The sequence below is a fragment of the Rutidosis leptorrhynchoides genome, chromosome 4 (genome assembly GCF_046630445.1).
Source record: "Rutidosis leptorrhynchoides isolate AG116_Rl617_1_P2 chromosome 4, CSIRO_AGI_Rlap_v1, whole genome shotgun sequence".
Taxonomy (NCBI): domain Eukaryota; kingdom Viridiplantae; phylum Streptophyta; class Magnoliopsida; order Asterales; family Asteraceae; genus Rutidosis; species Rutidosis leptorrhynchoides.
The window spans coordinates 589211305-589217500 of NC_092336.1; the positions used below are offsets into that span (position 1 = coordinate 589211305).

The 6196-nt window shown below is 34.9% G+C and overlaps 1 non-coding gene across 1 annotated transcript; it reads left to right on the forward strand.

Moving 5' to 3' along the window:
- Positions 1-1440: 1440 nt before the first annotated feature.
- On the forward strand, positions 1441-1547 carry LOC139846267 (small nucleolar RNA R71). Its single transcript, XR_011758994.1, has one exon. It is a non-coding gene; the product is annotated as a small nucleolar RNA R71 (small nucleolar RNA).
- The last annotated feature ends 4649 nt before the right edge of the window (positions 1548-6196 follow it).

The window sequence follows — 6196 nt, forward strand, 5'->3', positions numbered from 1 at the left end:
TACATCAAATAATGTCCCGGTGGACGCTAAGAATGGTCGACCTAAAATTAGAGGAATGTTTGGGTCCTCTTCTATGTCAATGACAATAAATTCGACTAGAAAGGTTAAATTACCTACTTGAACGGGTAGGTTGTCAGCAATTCCAACTGGGTGCCTAATGGTTTGATCAAAGAGTCGAACACTCATTTCCGTTGGACTTAACTCACCTACTCCTAATCTCTTATATAATGAAAGAGGCATTACACTCACACTTGTACCTAAATCTGCTAGTGCATCATACATGACACAATCACTAAGTAGACAAGGAACAATAAATTCACCCGGATCACCCAACCTGGGTGGAGGTTTTGGTGGAACTGTCTTCATCGGGTTTATCTTTACGGTTTTTGTTTCTTGTACTTTCTTATTCTTCTTCTTCTTCTTTCCAGAGGTATCACAAACATTATTACCTATCACTTGTCATACTCAACTCATTTTCTTGGAAACGGGATGGGTGGTCTGTAGGGTGCCACCACTGGCTTTATATACTCGGGTGGTGGTGGTGGTGTAACTTCTTCATTGTTACTCACATCTAAAACCTTCCCATCTTCTTATGCTGGTTTTTCAGAATTCGTTGAAACCATATTAACATTCTCATTCTGAGGATTTACTTCAGTATTACTCGGTAGCTTTCCTTGTTCCCTCTCACTCATCATGCTAGCAAGAGTACCTACGTGTTTTTTTAGATTCAAAATGGAAGCTTGTTGAGTTCTTAATGACTGATCAAACCTCTCATTTGTTTGGGTTTGAGATGTAATAAATTGTGTTTGAGATTCCATTAGCTTTGCCATCATTTCTTCCAGATTTGGTTTTTTCTCTTCGGTTTGTTGTGGTGGTTTGTACAAGCTAGGTTTTTGTTGATTGAAAGTGTTGTTTTGAGTTGGTTGGTTATTCGGACCTTGTTGGTTGTACGAGTTATTGTTGGGTCCATTTGGATTGTAAAGAATGTTTTGATTTCGATTAAAGTTCGGCCTTGGTGGTTGATAATTATTTTGATAATTATTTCCCGTCCTTTGGTTCATGTAGGAAACATTCTCACATTGTTCCATCGTTTGTTCAATGTGACAATCTTTCGTTAAGTGTGGTCCACCGCATTGCTCACAACTGATTCGTATTGCGTGAATATCTTTAGTCATTTTTTCCATTCGTCTCTCGAAAGCATCTATTTTTGCGGAAACGAAATCAAAGTCATGGCTAGAATCGGCTCTAGCCGCTTTAGATGAACGAAAGATATCTTTTTCCAGGTGCCACTCATGTGAGTGGGATGCTGTGTTATCAATGATTTTGTGAGCTTCGGTTGCGGTTTTCTTCATAATGGAACCACCAGCTGTTATGTCGATGTCTTTTCATGTAGCAATGTCGCATCCTTGGTAGAATATTTGTACTATTTGATAAGTGTCTAAACCGTGTTGAGGACATCCTCTCAACAACTTTCCGAATCTTGTCCATGCCTCATATAGAGTTTCATTTGGCTTTTGTGTGAACGTAACAATTTCTCCTTGAAGTCTCACGGCTTTAGATGCCGGAAAGAATTGTTTAAGAAATTTTTCAACTAAAACATCCCATGTATCAATCGCCCCTTCTGGTAACGATTCTAACCAATCTTTGGCTTCTCCCTTTAAAGTCCAAAGAAATAACATGAGATAGATCTGTTCATCCTCAACTTCTCTGATTTTGAATAGAGTACAGATCCTATTAAAGGTTCGAAGATGTTTGTTTGGATCTTCTTTTGGCGTACCACTATATTGGCATTGATTAGTTATCATGTGTAGGATTTGTCCTTTGATTTCATAATCTGGCACATTAATGTCTGGCTTAATAATGGCGTGACCTTGGCCAGTGCGTGTGGCTCTCATTCGATCTTCCATACTTAGAGGTTCCGTTACTTCCATAATTGAATTTGTTGAATCTGAATCACTAGAGGATTCTGATTTAATGGTTTGTGGTTCAGGAGGAATGATTAGTGGTTCTGGATCTTGGAATTGTCCTTGAATATCCTCCGGGTTTTCAATTTTAAAGTCGGGTTCAAAAAATGGATTATCGGGATTTTGAGTTGGAGTATGTGATGACCCGGAAATTTCTGACCAAATTTAAACTTAATCTTTGTATGATTAACATTTCCTACACGATAAACAAAGTCTGTAAAACTGAATCTCAAAATTTTTGAACTACTTTCATATATTCAAATACCTTTCGGTTGTTCTTGACGATCCGCGAACAATTATATGTATATATATATATATATATATATATATATATAATATAACTTGAAAACGTAACAATGTATTAATTGTTTGATACCGTACATTAAACTTATTGGTTTAAATATTTATTTGAATATATATGATAAGTTGGAATATTAATTATATGAATAACTTGCGACGTATATTTAAAACGTGTTTATGAATGTTGAAAATATATATTAACTTGGTCATAAAACAATTTGTTATTATATATATATATATTAACAAATAGCGAGACAATGATTTATAGAAGTAAATGACCAAAACACTCGAAAGTTTAAGATACACTTTGAATGATATAGTTTGTTGATAATTTAAGACTATATTTTGACAAAGGTACGAGTCACAAAACGTAAATTGCGAGTTTTCCTAAGCGTACGAAAATGCGTTCGAGAAACCGGAACCGAGACATAAGTCGAGTGACAACGTACGAGTCATCGGAACGAAAATTACAAGTCAACTATGCACATGAATTTAATATAATATATAATTAATTATATAAATTATAAATATATTATATATATAATAATATGTCGACAAACAAGAAAACAAAAAAAATTGTGAGCTGGATTTTGGGGCCATGCGATAGCATGAGAAATAGGCATAAAACCCATGCGATCGCATGGGGTTCAGTTTCAGTAAAAGTACTATAAATTCTCCAGTTTTCTGCGAATGTTTTTCACACACATACATATTACACTCTCTGTATTATTATTATTATTATTATTATTATTATTATTATTATTATTATTATTATTATTAAGATTATTATTATTATTTATTTTATTATTATTAGTAGTATTATTGTTATTATTAATTATAACACTTAAAATACTACGATGAGGTCATGAGCGTGTCACTTTCAAAATGGATTTTCAAGCGGGATAGAGCTAAGGAAACTATGGGTTATTACTAAGGAGGTTTTGGGTATTGTTCACGGGTTTTGCTCGTGAGTCAAACTAGTATTTATCATCTCGGTTGCGTGTACGTACTTTCCTACAATATTGAATCACAATATTGATACGTAAGCATTTATATCTTATCTATTATATATTAATAGTGTATCCCTGACTAGTACTCGAGTATATAGGATTATGCATGCTAGTACGATTAATTTTGTCGTTAAATAGTTTATGATAGATCACGAATTTAATACATATATTAATGATATAAGGTATATGATATGCATGTTTTTGGAAAGCTGGCAAAAAATCAATAACTTTTCATTTAGAGATCGCGTAATTTCGATGAACGAATTAAAAGATATGGACAACTGAATTATGATTAACATTAATTGAAATTGCTTTTGAATCTGCAATTGATATTTAAACAACTTGTTTATAAGATTGATAATTTGGATTTTCATATATTACTAATCGAGTAAATGAATTTCTATATAAAGCACGTCTCGATTTGTTGAACAATTATCAAAATTGACTGTTTTATCATATTTTAAAGCTTTATAAAACTATAGTCTAATTATTCAAGTATTGGGAAACCATGTGAAATGTTAAACTATTTTTGATTACCATGATCATTCAAACTATAGGATTGTGATACACTATGACCCAACCTAGCTTATTAGACATGTATTGACTAACATATGTTTTATAGGTTGAGATCTATGGTTAATTTTGCATTCCGAGTTTCGGTCACTTTTTGGTAAATGACCTTATGTGCTACTAAGGTGAGTTTCATTTGCTCCATTTTTAATTGCTTTTGCAATCTATATTTTTGGGCTGAGAATACATGCAATTTATTTTAAATGCAATGGATACAAGTACATACTAAATTCTACACTGAGTTTAAACCGAAAATCCCTTAGCTTTGGTAACTAGTAACTGCCAGTTATAAGAACTGGTGGGCGCGAGTAGTAGTATATGGATCCATAGGGCTTGACATCCCCGTCCGAGCTAGAGCACTAGCCTTTTAACAGACGTATGCTATTTGAGAAGCGTATACGTTGGTTTGCGTGTACTATTAAGATAATTATACAAAGGGTACTTATTATATAGACGTTAAAGTTTAGTTACCAGGGTGCTCAATTTCATAGAATATTTTGATAAACGTTTCGGATGAAACAACTGAAATCTTGTGATCCACCTTTATATACGAATTATGTGCAACATTAAAACTATGAACTCACCAACCTTTGTGTTGACACTTTTTAACATGTATATTCTCAGGTTTCTAGAAGTCTTCCGCTGTTTGCTTATATGTGATACAAGCTATGTGCATGGAGTCATACATGCTTTATTCGAGAAAATGTTGCATTCACAAAATCATCACCATGTATCTTATTTTGACTGCATTATCAACGGATGTAGTATTGTAAACTATTAATTACAGTGATTGTCTATATGTAGAAATCATCAAACGCCAAAAACCTTGGAATTTGATATTCAACTATGGTGTGCCTTTTCAAAAGAATGCAATGTATACAAAACGTATCATATAGAGGTCTGTACCTCACTGTGAAATCGATGAATGATGTATTCGTCCAAAGGGATTTGGAAGGATCGTCACAGTTGGTATCAGAGCTGGTATAACACCGTCCATGTGTGGTAGGTTAGTCATAAAGGAGGTTCTCACAGTGTTACCTGTGAAGAGGCATTGGCTCTTACTCCTTGCGATCCCTTACGAGGGTTGGCAGTAGCCGAGAGGCAGGCCCTAAAATCAGTATCTGAGGTACACTCAGTGGTCACCAGGCGTTTATCTGGGAAGGCACTGGGTGGGACGGTGGTTATCCCCACTGTGTCACAGTTGGTATCAGAGCTTGAGGTCATAGGGAACCAGAATTTGCATTAGTGTGTTTAACTGGTAATTGTTATGATGCATTAGTGAGTCTGGACTATGACCGTATCTGTTTTTACCGAGTTTTGCTTACCATTTATCATCGGAAATTACTTTCTTATCATTCCTAAGTCTAGACACGTCTTACTGTATTTACTGCATAGATAGTGTACCGACAAAATTCATATCTTAACATATCTGTTACTGTAAACTATTCCTGACATCTTCCGAAAATTTCTCCGTAATTTACGGGATTTTAGTATTATATATACATATGTAAATTATGTACCGGAGAATTCCAAACTAAATCCTATAATCTATCTCAAATCAAAATCAATTCCCTGATTATATAAGATGGATCACGTATCTAGTTCAAATTCCTTAAACTCCGACAGCTATTCCGATATGGATATTCACCTGAACTCCGAAGACAGTGTAACCGGAATAGATCAACCAATTAGCCATCATCTATTCTAGATGAATTGGGGATGGGTTCGTAGCCTACTTAGTCATTGGAGATAAGAAGAAGGTGATCCCTTCCATCCACCACATTGCCCTCTTGGTGAAGAACCTGAAGCACTTACTGGCGAACCTGTTCGTAATACCATTTTCTCCCTCATTTCCAGAGTATCTCATCATGATTATATACTATCTCAAATTCTAGATCTTATTCGTTCGCTCATCCGAATCGACAATCATCCCGGTGTAGTAGAAGAAGTCAACGAGCTTCGTGCTCGAGTGGTGACTTTAGAGAATATGGTACAAAGGTTACAAGAACCAGCAGCATCACCAGCATCAACAGTACCACCATCATCAACGCCAACAGTATCATTACCACCACCACCAACAACATCCGCATCCCACACCTCAACATCACAATCTGTACCTCGAACATCAACGTCATACGCACCATAGATACCAAGGAATACCAACAACAACAAACGATGAAGTATTGATTCATAACTTCATCGAAGAAATATTCTGCAGAGAATATTTAGTTTCTAAAAGTGTTAGAGTTTATATATTCTAGTTCTAGTCGAAAACCAGATGAGATTAATATTATGTTAACTCATTAAATCCATGATTACATCTAAGGAAACTATATATATAGGTATATTTTC